Consider the following 15,798-nt stretch of genomic DNA (forward strand, 5'->3'; position numbering starts at 1 on the left):
AAGGAAGGAAGGAAGGAAGGAAGGAAGGAAGGAAGGAAGGAAGGAAGCAAAAAAGGAAGAAAGAAAGAGAGAAAGAAAGAAAGAAAGAGAGAAAGAAAGAAAGAAAGAAAGAAAGAAAGAAAGAAAGAAAGAAAGAAAGAAAGAAAGAAAGAAAGAAAGAAAGAAAGAAAGAAAGAAAGAAAGAAAGAAAGATTGTCAGGAGTGATTGAATTGAGAGTTTCAGGGTGCAGAGTTGTGAGGTAGGTAAGATCCTATCATGCACCCAAATTTATTTCTGATGGGCTCAGAGCCACAAGGACTATTTACTGTTGCCTATATCCCTGGCATTTTAAAAATAAATCAAACTCAGAATTTTGTATTGAAATGGTAATTCTGCTGATATTATGGCATAATCTCACACTGTCTCATTTGCCTCTAACACCCTTCATTCCCCATTCTCCAATGCATACACATATAATCCCAGGTTAAACAATCCCCATATCATGCCCTTTTTTTTTTCATTACCATGATATCTTGGGGAACTTGCAAGTGGCCTTGGTTAGCTTGTGGTTTTCTCTATCTTATAGATCCTATCTTTCTTATTTGACACTGTCACCACATCCCACTGATTTATTTCAGTGGAAGCTTGTGGACCTCAAAATATTTTTAGTCTCACTGGAAGTGCTAAATGTTTGGAGGTGTGGTAGGCAGACAGTCATATTTATTGGTGTCTTTTTTGACTTAAAAAAATAAAACACAGAATGTTTCCATCTAAATTTGGTCAGGAGAAAATATCCTCGCTTGGGCACTGACCTGAATTGGAAGGAATATGTTATTTTCAAATCATAAATAAATCTTTCTTGTGTTAGAACTTCAGGCATGATTTTTATTCCCAAATTAAGATTCAGTTTCTCCACAAAGATGAACTTCAAGTAGCCATAAAAAAATAAACTTTCAAAATCAAAAGGAAACCTCCAAAGACAATCATTCAGAAGCTCCATTTGGCATCAGGCTGCAGATTGCAGTGAAGATACTTGAACACAACCCTTGAACTGTAGCAGGGCCAAAGGTTACTTCTCTCTCTGTTAGGGCTCTTTTGACAACTTCCTATATTATTTGACTGTTATTTGTGTGTCTAGTCACTGTCTGACCCCAGAGTCTGAAAAAATGGGAGAAGCATTCAGTATTTCTATGCCATATGGACTGAAGAGAGGGAGAGGGCGTTTTTTTAATGCAATTTGGGTGGGAACCACTCTGTGTTCATAGGTTAGGGAGGGAGCAGCTGTGAGAGTTCCATCAGACTTACAGGTTAAAGATCAAATAGACTTTCTCTGACATAATGTGGAATTTACCCTTTGCCAAGGATTGTTTTAGTAGCAGCTGAGAAATGAATTTGAAAGGAGACTAATTAAGAAAGGGAGGAGAAAGGGAGCATCCATTTGCACTTTAAATAAGAAACTAGACTAAGTTATGATGTGAAGTCTATCACTGAAGTGACCAGGTTTGAAAGGATTTGAAAATCCCAGGAGGACAGGATTGTATTTTTTTTTTTTGGCTTTTTTTGGAGGGGAGAGGGCAGGACAATTGGGGTTAAGTGACTTGACCATGGTCACATGGCTAGTAAGTGTGTTGTGTCTGAAGCCATATTTGAATTCGGGTCCTCCTGACTCCAGGGCTAGTGCTCTATGCACTGCGCCACCTAGCCACCCCAGAATTGTATTTTAAAAGTCAGAATTAATTGAATCCTCGTTAATACTCAAACCACAAGTAACTGTGTTCATTTATGGCAGAGATATAAGATTCACTTCACCCCTTCTCCCCCTTTTTGCTCAAGCTACCACATAGCAAAGTGAAATATTCTCAGAGGCTAAGATACAAAAGAAATACATGATTGTCACAATGCAGAAAACCCAGCAGTGTGACACCCACTGTCCACAGATTGGCTTTATTTCATAGTTCTTAATTATCTATGTACCTTGCCTCACCTTGTCTACCTGGGATTGCTTCTTTCTTTGTCCATTCCCAAGCTGTCACAGTGCCTGATTCCCTCACTATCATTGGCCAAGTCTTAATGCTTGCCCATGACAGACTAAGCTGTAGTGTTCTGTCTCCATTCTGGTATTTTTTCAGTGCTCTGAACTGAAATGTTCTGCATTGTTCTGCATCAGATGTATCTGCATTGAAAGATTTTGCTTACTAAATAAAAAGCCTAGAACCATCAGTCCCAAATGATGCCTTTCATTGCCCAGTTGATGAATGTATCAATGACAACTGTGATGCTACCTTTTTGTTATTGTTCAGTCATTTCAGTTGTGTGTGGCTATTTGTGACCCCATTTTGGGTTTTCTGGGAAAAGATACTGGAGTGGCTTGCCATTTCCTGCTCAAGTTCATTTTATAGATGAGGAAACTGAGTCAAATGAGGTTAAGTGACTTGCTGGAAGGTCACATAGCTAGTAAGTGTCTGAGACTAGATTTAAACTCATGAAGATGATTTTTCCTGATCCCAGACCGGTTATTCTATCCACTCAGTCCTTATCCATTTATCTTATCCATGTGGCAAAGCAGTCTTATCACTCCACTCTAACTAATATCAAATCCCACTCTCCATAAAATGAACTGGTTCCAAAACTTCTCTTTTCTACTTAAGCCTCCTATACTTCCCTCTATGCCCTCATACCTTCTTCATCTCTGCTTCATCAAATCCCTCATTTGTTTAAAGATACAAATCAATGCAACTTTCTGCATGAAACCTTTCTTTATGCCCTACTAGGACCTATCTTCCCTACTTACCTTGCATTTAATGAACTTCTATTAGTCAATTTTGTATTTATGCTGTATATATTTTATATTTATGTACAAGTATATTGTCTACTGATAGAATGGAACTTCAATGAAAGCACAGATTTTTTTTTTTTAATCTACAGCACTTTGAATAGTGCCTGGATAGTATATGCTAGTTGAATAATAGTTGAAACTGAATAGTTATTTTTTGATCAGTACTCTATTTGAAGGATCCTTACATTTTTCCTCAGGTTATAACGCACACGAAAAACTATACTAAAAAAAATAGATACGCATATAGGTGTATATATACACGCGAATGTGTACATATATACATATATGTTTGTACAGGGGGTATGCATAGGCAAGCATATGTATACAAACATACAAACATATACATATATATATATATATGTTTTTCTACAAGTTGTTTTTTTTTTTTGCATGTGTGTTATTTTCTCTTGACCTGATACCTTAGGACTGGATGAACTCTAAAGTTTCTTGCTGTGGTTCTACAATTCTCATGTCATGTCTAGGCCATATTGCATAGACTCCTGGCTTCTTTGTGGCTCTTTTTATTTTTTTAAATTAAATTTTATGTTTATTTTTAGTTTACATCATTCATTTCTACAAAATTTTGAGTTACAAATTTTCTCCCCATATTTTCCCTACACACCACTCCAAAATAGCGATCACACTATATACCCACTCCCCCAATCTGCTCTGTCTGACTTTCCAGTAGGGCAAGATGAATCTCTATACCCCAGTGCCTGTATATCTTATTTCCCAGTTGCATGTAAAAATAATAATAATATTTTTTAACATTTGATTTTAAAACTTTATATTCCAGATTCTTTCCCTTCCTCCCTCGTCACCCACCATTACTGGGAAGATAAGCAATTCAATATAGGTTGTACATGTATAGCTATGCAAAACATTTCCATAGTGGATATATTGTGAAAGACTGACAATATTTCCCTCCATCCTATATCGACACACACTTGTTCTGTTCTCTACTTTGACCCTGTCCCTTTTCAAAAGTGTGTGCTTCCAACTTCCCTCCCCCTGCCCAACCTGCCATCCCTTCCATCATCCTTCCTCTCATCCCCTTCTCCCTTACTCTCCTGTAGGGCAAGATAGCCAATTTAGTATGTATGTCATTCCCTCCCTAAGCCAAATTCAATGAGAGTAAGGTTGACTCATTTCCTTTTGCCTTCCTGTTCTTCCCCTCCATTGTAACAGTTTTCCCTAGCCTCTTTTATATAAGATAATTTACCCCATTCTGATACTCCCCATCTCCTCTCATTATATTCCTCCCACCTCTTAATTTCATCTTTTAAGTATCAACCTTCTTATTCAATTGGTCCTGTGCCCTCTGTCTATGTATACCTGTACACACACACACACACACACACACACACATATATATATACACACACACTCACATATGTATTCATATGCTCATATAATCTCCTATATGTATATATATACATATTTATGTTCCCTTCAACTATTCTCACACTGAGAAAAGTTTCATAAGTTACAATTATCATTTTTTCATGTAGGAATGTAAATAGTTCAACTTTGATAAGTTCCTTATGATTTGTTTTCCCTGTTTACCTTCTCATGCTTCTTTTGTATCTGAATGTCAAATTTTCTATTCAGCTGTTTTTTTTTTCATCAAAAATGCTTGAAAGTTCTCTATTTCATTGAATGACCATATTTTCCCCTGAAACAATACTCGGTTTTGCTGGGTAGGTGATTCTTGGTTTTAATCCCAGTTCCTTTGACCTCCAGAATATCATATTGCAAGCCCTTCGATCCCTCAATGTATAAGCTGCCATATCCTGTGTTATCCTGATTGTGTTTCTAGACTATTTAAATCGTTTCTTCTTGTCTCCTTGAAATATTTTCTCCTTGATGTGGGAATTCTGCAACCTGGCTATAATATTCCTAGGAATTTTCTTTTTGGAATCTTTTTAAGGGGGTGATTAGTTGCTTCTTTCAACCTCATTTTTCCCTCTGGTTCTAAAACATCAGGGCAATTTTCCTTAAGAATTTCTTCCAGGATGATTTCTAGGTTCTTTTTATGATCATGGTTTTCAGGTAGTCCAATAATTTTTAAATGATCTCTCCTAAATCTTTTCCAGGTCAGTGGTTTTCCCAATGAGATATTTCACATTGCCTTCTATTTTTTCATTTGTTTAGATCTGTTTAATAGTATCTTGATTTCTCATAAAGTTACTAGCTTCCATTTCCTCCAATCTAATTCTGAAGGAATGATTCTCTTTCAGTGAGCTTTTGAAATTCTTTTTTTCATCTGGAAAATTTTGCTTTTTAAGGCAATCTTCTCCTCATTGGGTTTTTCAGCCTCTTTTTCCATTTGAGTTAGTCTGTTTTTTAAGGTGTTATTTTCTTCAGTCAGGTTGTTGACTCTCTTTTCATGATTTTCTGGTATCATTCTGATTTTCCTTCCCAATTTTTCCAACACTTCTCTCATTTGGTTTTCAAAATCTTTCTTAAGCTACTCTATGGCCTGTATCCAGTTCAAATTTTTCTAGGAAGTTTTTGGTGAAGGAGTTCTGACTTCATTGTCTCCCTCTTTGATCTGTTTTGTCCCCCAAAAAGGAATCCAAAGTCAGATTGCTGTGCTTGCTTATGTTGCCACTCAGTTTTTTTTTTACTTTTGAGCTTTTTGCCACAGTAGAACTCTGCTTCCAGAGAGGAGAGCTTTGTCCCAAGTTGCTGGGGTTTTCTCAGCTGCCAGAGCTATTAGTTGGCTGCCCTCTCTGAAGCCTCTACTGGCTCTGGCACACTGGTCATGCACCCCAGGACCTCCACCCTAGACTGCAATCCAGATCCAAGCAGGTTAAAACAAGAGTTTTAACCTCAGACTGGTTGCTTGGTCCCCCTACAATCTTCAGGCCAGGAGCTCTGAAGCAGCCATGCTTCAGTGGCCTCTGCACCTCAGCCACTTCTCCCTCTGGGGGCAGAGGCCAGACTGTACTTCCAGACCCCCTGTTCTCACAAAAGTCCACACTGAACTCTAACCTTTGTCTTTGGCATTTATGGGCTGATAATTATGGAAACAACCACAGCTGCTGGTGATAGACTCTCCCTAAGTCCCTCTAGCCATAGCTGGTCAGGCCAACTTGAGGCTAAAACCAAGGATTCATGCCGGGCTGGGCTCGGTTCCCATTTTGCTGCTATGGACCCTTCCTGTAGGCCTGCCGGGCTGTCTTCAGTGGTAGGTTTGTTTCTCTCTGTCACTTTGTGGGCTCTGTAGCCCTAAGGTTTGTTTAGAGTCATTTTTATAGGTATTTGAGGTGGTTATGGAGGGGGCATATGGAGTTTTCCTGCTTCTATGACACCATCTTGGCTCCACCACTCTTCTTTGGGGCTCTTGTGGCCCTGCTTCTAGTGTCCCCTTCCTTTGTCCATTCACTACTCTTTAATTGTTTCTCCTTGTGACTGTCTTCCTCTTGTTCCATATTTGGACCAACTGCTATCTTCTTAGTTTGCACCTGCCTGCTTTCTTTATACCCAGCTGCTATTTAATTCCCAGTTAATGCCTGTCTGCTCCTCCATGCAGCTGCTGTCTTCTCCATAGTTCATGATAGTACCTACCTGATTCAATCAAACGTCCAAGTGAAAGACACTCCAGGAGCTTTCCATCTCAGTATTTGCTGCAATGAGTGATGACTCTGTGGATGACAGAAATGTGGGTCACTGGAAAATAGGAAATAAAAATAGAGATCTCTCCCAATCTTGATGGAATACACTTAGATTACAATGAAAGCTGTGTTGCCACAAATTTTTCTTACTGTTCCTACCTCTGTTTTCTCTGCCCAAGCAGAGTAAACCTTATCCCTGCACCCATAGTACTAGGATTATCAAATATTATTAATAAAGATCATTTTCCAATTCAAAGTGAAATGTAGTGCCCTCCAATGCCTATATTTAACATCAGCTGCCCTTCATTTATCTGTATCTTGCCATTATAGATGGCTCAGTGTGAGAAAACCAGTTTGCCCTTTTGAAGAGGACCAGGGGAAAAGTTGGGGAAGGTATGGATAAATATTTGATTTGAACACATGCACGCACACACACACCAAAAACAAATTACTATTTAGTAAATTTTATTGCAGGGTAGCAGAAAGAGACTGCCTCCATTTAGAATCAGATGACCTTTGCTGTGTTTGCTACTTTTTCTCTATTTATCTTTTAGGTTATTTTTTTGTTTACAAGATGAAAGCATTTGATGAGGTGATATCTAAGGTCCTTTTAAGTTCTCAGTTCTCTTACCAAAACTATATTTGAAGACTTGTGTAACATCTGATTGACCTCAACTCCACATCACAGAGCAGATCTCCCAGTCAAGAATACCTCAAATTTAAGAAAATGTTGGTCCTTATCCACTCAAAATCACAGCTCAGTATCTCCTACTGATGTGTCTACTTTTAGCAGTTAGCCAGAGAATGCAATGAAGGAGGCAGCTAGATGATGCAGTGTAGAGAGAGTGCCAGACCCAGAGTTAGAAAGACTTGAGGTCAAATCTTGCCTTTGATAGGTTATTAACTTTGTGACCCTGGGCAAGTCACCTAACCTCTGTTTCCTTGTCTGTAAAATGGGGATAAAAATATTAGCTCAAAAAGTGACAATCAAGTGAGACAACACTTGTAAAGTAATTTTAAATCCTTAAAACATTGTGTAATGCTAGCTGTTATTAATTAGTTCAAATCAGTGACCCTTAGCGATATAGAATAGTGAGAAAAAAATCATTAAAACTTTCCCCACATAAATATGGTACACAAACTCTCATAAATACACATGACACAAGTGAAAGGTTTGGAAACATACAGGGTGAGGAATATATACAGGGACCACATATGGCAAAGGTGCTTGCTTAGATGGGAACGCTTTCTGGGAACATGTGTCTCCAGAGTACACAAAAGGAGTAAAGACTCATACTTCTGATACTAAAGGGTCACTGGTGACTTTGGGGGTTGTCATCTTGTTTCTCTTGTTTGGCCTGAAGTTTGTTGGTGTCTCTTAATGCATAGGGTCTGCCAGATGCTATTCCTCTGAAGATACAGCTGGCTCCACTCTACATAAAAATCTCTGCTGGTTATTTCCAGGCACAGCTCAACTAAGCACATGGCTGTATAGCTACTATTAGCTTCTATCTTTTTGAGTCAGATGAAATCTTTGGCTATGAGCCTCATCATGAGCAAATAACATTCTGCCATGCTTTTTTAGCCTGTTTTTTGTTTGTTTATTTTTGTTTTTTACAACTCTTGCAAAACCAGTAAACTCTACAGTGAACTAGCAGAAGCCATCTCCAGGGGTAAAACAAATCAAAACAAAACCAAAAATTTTCACTGCTTTTTTCTCTTAAGAAGTCACATGTCCTGTTCATTTGAGAGTACTGGTTAAAGGTCTCTCATTTCTGGTAGGAGATTCCTAGCCAAGTGCCATAATACAAAGCATGCTTTCTCCTAACTAAAGAGCAGGTATAATTCTATTCTTTGGAACTGAACTTGCTGGACCATGGACTTGCCATATTTCTCCTTAGAATAGACATTTTTTGTACCTCCCAATTTTAATTTCTGAAAATCAGTCTATCTCTAGTCTTCTAAGTAAGGATTATTTTCTAACAACTCTCAAAGGTCATAGGGTACTGAACAGACTTTCTAATCACCATTCTCTTTGCACCATATCAAAAATGTGGGTGAAGGGTAAAAGATGGGTAGAAGATGAGTTTCTAACTCATCCCATGGGCTAGTTATCTGAGAGTTTATTATTACTCAAATTATTAATTATAAGGCTTTGCCCTTAAGGAGCTTACATTCCATAGGGGGGACAACGTGAATATGCAAAACAAATGCAAAGTAAAGGTACAAGATAAGGAAACTGAGACTATTCAAGGTCTAATGGTTCCCCCAAGGCACCCAGCTAAAAACTAATTAGTTATTGATTAAAAGGAGAAATGTTACTCTCCTCCCCCTCCACTTTTATTAAAAAAAAAAAGGAAGACAAAGGCATTTGTGTAGAAGAGAAGACAACATGAGTAGGAAGAACCTGAGGATATTTGGCTTTTTTTTCTGTTATTTGAAGGGAGGCAGGTAGGAAAAGAACTACCCTTCTTATGTATAGCTCCACAGGGGAAAATTAGGATTAGTAGATTGAAGAAACAGATTTCAGCCTGTTAAAAAGCAAAACTTCCTAATAATTAGTGCTGTCCAACAGTAGAATGGACTTTCTCAAGAGATCATAATAAGCATTTAAAGGTGGAAGAGAGTTTAGAAATAATCTAGTTTAGCATTCTTATTTCACAGAAAGTCAATCAATCAAGAAGTATTTATTAAATATCCACTATGTACCAGCTACTGTACTAAGTGCTGGAAATTCAAATTAATCAGTTAAGAAACATTTATTAAGTGAATTACTATGTCATAAACATTTGCTAAATGCTGAAGAGTCAAAGAAAGGTAAAAATAGTCCTCACTTTCATGGAGCTCACCGTCTAATTTGGGAGATAACACACAGACAACTATGTATGTATAAAATATATATAGGATAAATTGGAGGCAATTTCAAAGAGAAAGCACTGGTATTGAGTTCGACCATGAAAGGTTACTTGTGGAAAGTTGAATTTTAGCTGAGATTTAAAGGAAGTCAGGGAATCCATAAGGTTGAGATGAGGAGGGGGAATATTCAAGGCTAGTTAAAGACCAAAATGAAGCTGTCCCTGAGTATATGTGCATATATAAAAATGCAAAAGAAATGCAAAGCAGGGAAAATGGAAGAGTAGGTCAGAAAACTTTCAAGTGTCCAAATTTCCTTGACACACATATGAAAAAAGACAGAACATCATTTTAGAGCAGCAGAAATAATTATGGGGTAAAGCTGTTGTCTTCTCAGACAATTTGAGAAGAATCCAGAAAAAGACCCAATCTCCAGGGACAGAGGTTTGGCTTGAGTGAAGTGTAAACACCTCCAGGCCAACTTTGCAGAATCAACAAACAACCAGACCTGGGTGGCAGCTAGGTTGAGAGGCAGTCTCAGCCTTTGAAATGTTCATCTGACAGATGATGTGGGGGTCTGTCGAAGGAGCTTTCACTGTTGAGGGATGTCAAGCACAGCTCTACTGATCAGATGTGTCTAGGGCTGTGGCTGCAGGGAGGACAAGCTAACACACACCTGGTGAGTTCAGTAGCAAGAGGATGGTACTCTATTGGCTGTGAGCACTTGCAGGCCAGCAGAGTCTGTCTGGCTTCAGTTCCTGGGCAGAGACAAACAGTTCTAGTTTGCAGGCGCTGGAGGGATTGCAGGAAGCACAATCATTTGCAAGATGGTGTGGCTGGGGCCCTAGTCATGGTTTAGGAGTAGAGAAGAGAGCCCAAAGTTGGGCCCTGAGGCAGACCTTAGAAAATAACAATGAAAAAGGACCTGGAGCTTTGACTACAACTCCATTACACTAATAGCTGCTACAAACAAAATAAAACAAAAATTAATAAATAAAAATTAATAAGCAAAGAAAAAAGAACCCACTTATAGATGGTAATTTTGCAGACAGAAAAGATTGAGGATCATATTCAGAGGAAGATGATGGAGCTAAAAAAGCAACTTCTTTTTCAGTGAGAAAGAGCAAATGGCCAAAACCATAAAGTGATCTTGGAAAAACTTTAAAAGGACTTCAAAAATGAAACAAGATAGATTGAAGAAAAGTAGAAGAAAAAAAGAACAATCCAAGAAAATAAAGAAAATAGTGAAAAAGAAAGTCAACAAACTAGAATAAAAAACTTAAGGAAGAAAATAAGTAATGGAAAATTAGAGTTGGGTAAGGGGAAGCTAATGACATTCTAAGACACCAAGAAAACATAAAACAAAATTAAAATAATTTTAAAAATAGAAAAAAAAGTGAAACACCTCATCAGAAAAAGAAAAATGAAACTAGAGAAGAGATTGAGGAGAAAGAATATGTCAGACTACCTGAAATTTATGACACAAAAAAAGAATCTTGATACAATATTACAAGAAATTTTCAAGGAAAATTGTCCTGAAATTCTGTAACAAGAAGGCAAAGTAGCGGTAGAAAAAATCTGCTGATCACCACCCGAAATATATGGCAGGAAGAAAACTTCCAGGGATATCATGGCCAAGTTTCTAAACTCCCAGATTAAGCAGAAAATATTAGAAGCAACAAGAAGAAAAAATAAACATTATGGAGCTACAATAAGGATTACACAAAACCTAGCAGCTACTACATTGAAGGACTATAGTTCTTGGAATATTATATTCTTTCTTTCTAAACAGAAAAAAAAATTATTTGAAGGAAAACGATTTGAATCTCTATACAATATTTCTCTAACAACGGAATGCAATATTAGACACTGCTTTCTGGTGGATATGGGGTTTCTTTTATTATGTTTGCATTTTGTGTTGTGGTTGCTGATTATTCTTTTTATCCTCTTAAAATTAATTTATTTTTAGTTTTCAATATTCATTTTGACAAGATTTTGAATTCCAAATTTTCTCCCCATCTCTCCCCTCCCTCACCCCCTAGATGGCATGCATTCTGATTACCTCTTCACCCAATCCACAGTCCCTTCTATCACATAACACCATCCCCCTCTATTATCCCCTTTCCCCTTTTTATCCTGTAGGGCAATATAGATTTCTATACCCCATTTCCTGTATATCCTATTTCTCAGTTGCATGTAAAAACAATTTTTAACATTTGTTTTTAAAACTTTGAATTCAAAATTCTCTTGCTTCTTCTCTCCCCCCCTACCCTTTTCAAGAAAGAAAGTGATTCAATATGTTATACATGTGTAGTTATGCAAAACACTTCCATAATAGCCAGGTTGTGAAAGACTAACTATATTTCCCTCCATTCTATCCCCCCCCCCCCCCCCCCCCCCCCCCCCAAACAAACGAACAACCTCACACACACACACACACACACACACACACTTATTCTATTCTCTACTTTGACCCTGGGACTTTTCAAAAGTGTATACTTCTGACTACTACCTCTACTAATCTGCCCTCCCTTCTATCTCTGCACCCCCTTATTTTCTTCCCCCCCTACTTTCCTATAGGGTAAGACACCCAACTGAGTGTGTATGTTATTCCTTCCTTAAGACATATCTGATGAAAATAAGGGTTTTTTCCCCCCTCATTCCCACCATGTAAAATTTTGTTTTCTTACCTCTTTTATGTGAGATAATTTACCCTATACAAACTCTCCATTTCTGCTTTTCCCAATTTATTCCTCTCTTAATTTTATTTTTTAGATATAATCCTTTCATGTTCAACTCACCTCGTGCTCTCTGTCTATACATATGTAATCCCTCTAACTACCCTAATACTGAGAAAAGTCTCATAATTGACAAATATCACCCTTCCATGTAGGAATGTGAACAGTTTAACTTTATTTTTTTTTTAAAGCAATTGGGGTTAAGTAACTTGCTCAAGGTTACACGGCCAGTTATTTTTTGTGTGTTTATGTGGGTGCCGAGTATCTGAGGCCGGAACCAATCCTAGGTCTCCCAACACTGGGGCTGGCACTCTTACTCACTGCACCACCTGGCTGCCCCTAAGCAATTGGGGTTAAGTAACTTTCTCAAGGTTACACAGCCAGTTATTTTGTGTGGGTGTTAAGTATCTGAGGCTGGAACTGATCCCAGGTCTCCCAAATCTGGGGCTGGCACACTCTTGCTCACTGAGCCACCTGGCTGCTCCACAATTCAACTTCAATAAGTTTCTTATGATTTCTCTTTCTTAGTTACCTTTCCATGCTTCTCTTGACCATTGTATATGACAGTCAGATTTTCTATTCAACTCTGGTTTTTTCATCAAGAATGCTTGGAAGTCCTCCATTTTATTAAATATCTATATTTTCCCCTGAAGTATTATACTAAGTTTTGCTGGGTAGGTGCTTCTTGGTTTTAATCCTAGTTCCTTTGACCTCTGGACGACCATATTCCAAGTCCTCGAAACACTTGATGTAGAAGCTGCTAGATGTTATGTTATGCTGATTGTGTTTCCATTGTACTCAACTTGTTTCTTTCCAAATGATTGCAATATTTTCTTCTTGACCTGATAACTCTGGAATTTTTCTACAATATTTCTAGGAGTTTTCCTTTTAAGATCTGTTTTAAGAGGCAATCAGTGAATTCTTTCAATTTCTATTTTAGTCTATGGTTCTAGTTTTCCTTGATAGTTTTCCTTGGATAGTTTTCCTTGAGAATTTCTTGAAGGATGATATCTAAGCTCTTTTTTTAATCATGGCTTTCAGATAGTCCAATAATTTTTAAATTAGCTCTCTTGGATCCATTTTCCAGGTTAGTGGTTTTTCCCATGACATATTTCACATTGTCTTCTACATTTGTCATTCTTTTGGTTCTCTTTTATAATTTCTTGACTCCTCATAAAGTCATTAACTTCCATTTGCTCCATTCTAATTTTTAAGGAATTATTTTCTTCTGTAAGTTTGTGGACCCCTTTTTCCATTTGGTCAATTCTGCTTTTTAAGGTTTTCTTCTCATTAGCTTTTTGTACCTCTTTTGCCTTTTGGGTTAATTAATCAATTATATATATATATATATATATATATATATATATATATTGCTTTTTGGAGGACAATTGGGGTTAAGTGACTTGCCCAAGGTCACATGGCTAATTTTTGTGTTGTATCTGAGGCCTGATTTGAACTCAGGTCCTCCTGACTCCAGGACCTGTGCTCTATTCACTGTTCTACCTAGCCACCCCTAATTTATTTTTTAATGTGTTATTTTCTTCAGTATTTTTTGGGGTCACCTTTATCAAACTGTTTTATTTTAAAGCAATCAGGGTTAAGTAACTTGTTCAAGGTTACATGGCCAGGTGTTTCTGGGTGGGTGCTAAGTGTCTGAGCCCAGGTTTGATCCCCAGGTCATCCTAACACTGGGGGCCAGTGCTCTTACTTGCTGAGCCACCTGGCCTCCCCTAAGCAATTGGGGTTAAGTAACTTGCTCAAAGTTACATGGCCAGGTGTTTCTGGGTGGGTGCTAAGTGTCTGAGCCCGGATTCGATACCCAGGTCATCCCAACACTGGAGCCGGTGCTCTTACTCGCTGTGCTACCTGGCCGCACCTCCGTTATCAAGCTGTTGATTCATTTTTCATTATTTTCTTTCATCATTCCCATTTCTCTCATCAATTTTTTCTCTACTTCTCTTATTTGATTTTGAAAATTCTTTTTGAGGTCCTCTATGACCTGCAATGAATTCATATTTTTTTGGAAGCTTTGGATGAAGGAGTTTTGACTTTTATCTTCTGGTTGTGTGTTTTGATCTTCTTTGTCACCAAAGTAAGATTCTATACTTTGAGAGTTTTTTTTTCCAAAACAATTTATGCTCTTTGCTCATTTCCCCAGCCAAATATTTGACTTTCCACCTTTTGCTAAAGTAAGACTCTGTTTCCAGTGTGTAGGATGTCCTGTCCCAAATTTCAGGGGTTTTGTGCAGCTGTTTTCAGAGATACTTCTAGGAGTCTGTAAATTTTCAGTTATTCCAAGGTGGTATGATCAAAGCAGAGGTGTTTGTTCCTTTTCTGGTCTGTGCTCTGGTCTATGAGTCACCACAAGCATCTCTTTTCTATCTTGGAACCATGAAAAGGATCCCCTCTCCCCTGCTGGCACAAGTTCTGCCACAGCAGACCTCCTCCTCACCCCAGAAACACTATCCAGGACTGCAACCCAGATCCAAGCACAGACAAAGCAAGAGAATCCTGCCTCAGCACCAGCAAACAGATCCCTGCATTCATCCTCTTATCAGTCCATTCGATCCCCATTCCCTTTGTGGGCTAGGAGCTGCTGAAGCAGTCACTGCTGGTGCTGTTGCTGCTACTGTTGCTGCTGCTGCCCATGCTGCCACATGAACTCTACCACCCTGAGGCAGGGGCCAGATCATGCTGCTCTCTCACCCAGGTCCAACAGAGTTTTCCTAAAGACCTTCTATGCTGTCTTTGACTTTTGAGGGCCAAAAAGTCTGGAAACTGCCACAGCTGCCAATGACTCTGTCCCCTAAGGCCTACTCTGGCTTTTCTATGCTGTCATGGCCCACACTGGACTGTGCTCCACTCCAAGCCTAGAGTGAATAACCCTTCCTGTCTACCTTACAGGCTGTCTTGGGCTGGAGATTTGTTGCGCTATGTCATTTTGTGCATTCTGTAGTTCTAGAATTTGTTTAGAGTCATTTTTACAGTTATTTGGAGGGGCTTGGGGGAGAGCTCAAGCAAGTCCCTGCTTTTACTCTACCATCTTGCTCGGCCCCCTGCTCCTGGAATATTATATTTAGTAGAGCAAAAGAGCTAGGGTTATGACCAAGAATAACTTACTCAGCAAAGTTAAGTATAATCTTGAATGGAAAAAAAATAGATATTTAACTCTAATATTTTTATGTTTTTGTGACAAAAATACCACAACTTAAGGGAAAATTTGACATGGGATATCTAGGGGAAATATAAGTTAAATATTAAAGATCAATTATAAGGGTTTCAATAAGGTCAGATAGTTTACTTTGTATATGTGAAAGTATTAAAAGTACTTTTATGATTATTTTCATTATTTGGGTAGTTTGAAAGGAAAGCATGGACTGAGCTGAGTATGATGGGGTGATTCTAAAAAAATATTTCAAATAAATGAATCATAAAAGGAAAATAAAAAAAATAATATATATATATATATATATATATATATAAAGCTAGTGGGGTGAGGGTGGGTAGTTTTGGACCCTTACTTTCATAGAAAACAGGATAAAAAGGGGAAAAAATCATATATGTAGAAGGGTATAAAAGATTTCCAAATTCAGAAAGAAACAAAAGGGCAAGGAGATAGAGTGAGGGGAGAGGATAATGGAGGGGATCTTTTTTTTTTTTTTTTTTTTTTTGTTTTTTGGAGGGCAATTGGTGTTAAGTAACTTGCCCAAGGTCACACGGCTCATTTTTTGTGTTAAGTGTCTGAGGCTGGATTAGAACTCAGGTCCTCCT

At 38.1% G+C, this 15,798-nt stretch overlaps 1 long non-coding RNA gene across 2 annotated transcripts in view; it reads right to left on the reverse strand.

Moving 5' to 3' along the window:
• Positions 1-15,798, reverse strand: part of LOC138173923 (uncharacterized) — a 331,839-nt gene that overhangs the window by 128,959 nt on the left and 187,082 nt on the right. For both annotated transcript variants that reach the window (XR_011171576.1, XR_011171575.1), the window contains exon 2: positions 6,390-6,466. This is a non-coding gene — a long non-coding RNA (uncharacterized lncRNA). The remainder of the gene's footprint in view (positions 1-6,389; positions 6,467-15,798) is intronic.

The sequence above is a fragment of the Petaurus breviceps genome, unplaced genomic scaffold, assembly GCF_028583685.1.
Source record: "Petaurus breviceps papuanus isolate PSGF00001 unplaced genomic scaffold, PetGlider_PUasm1.0 67, whole genome shotgun sequence".
Taxonomy (NCBI): Eukaryota; Metazoa; Chordata; class Mammalia; order Diprotodontia; family Petauridae; genus Petaurus; species Petaurus breviceps.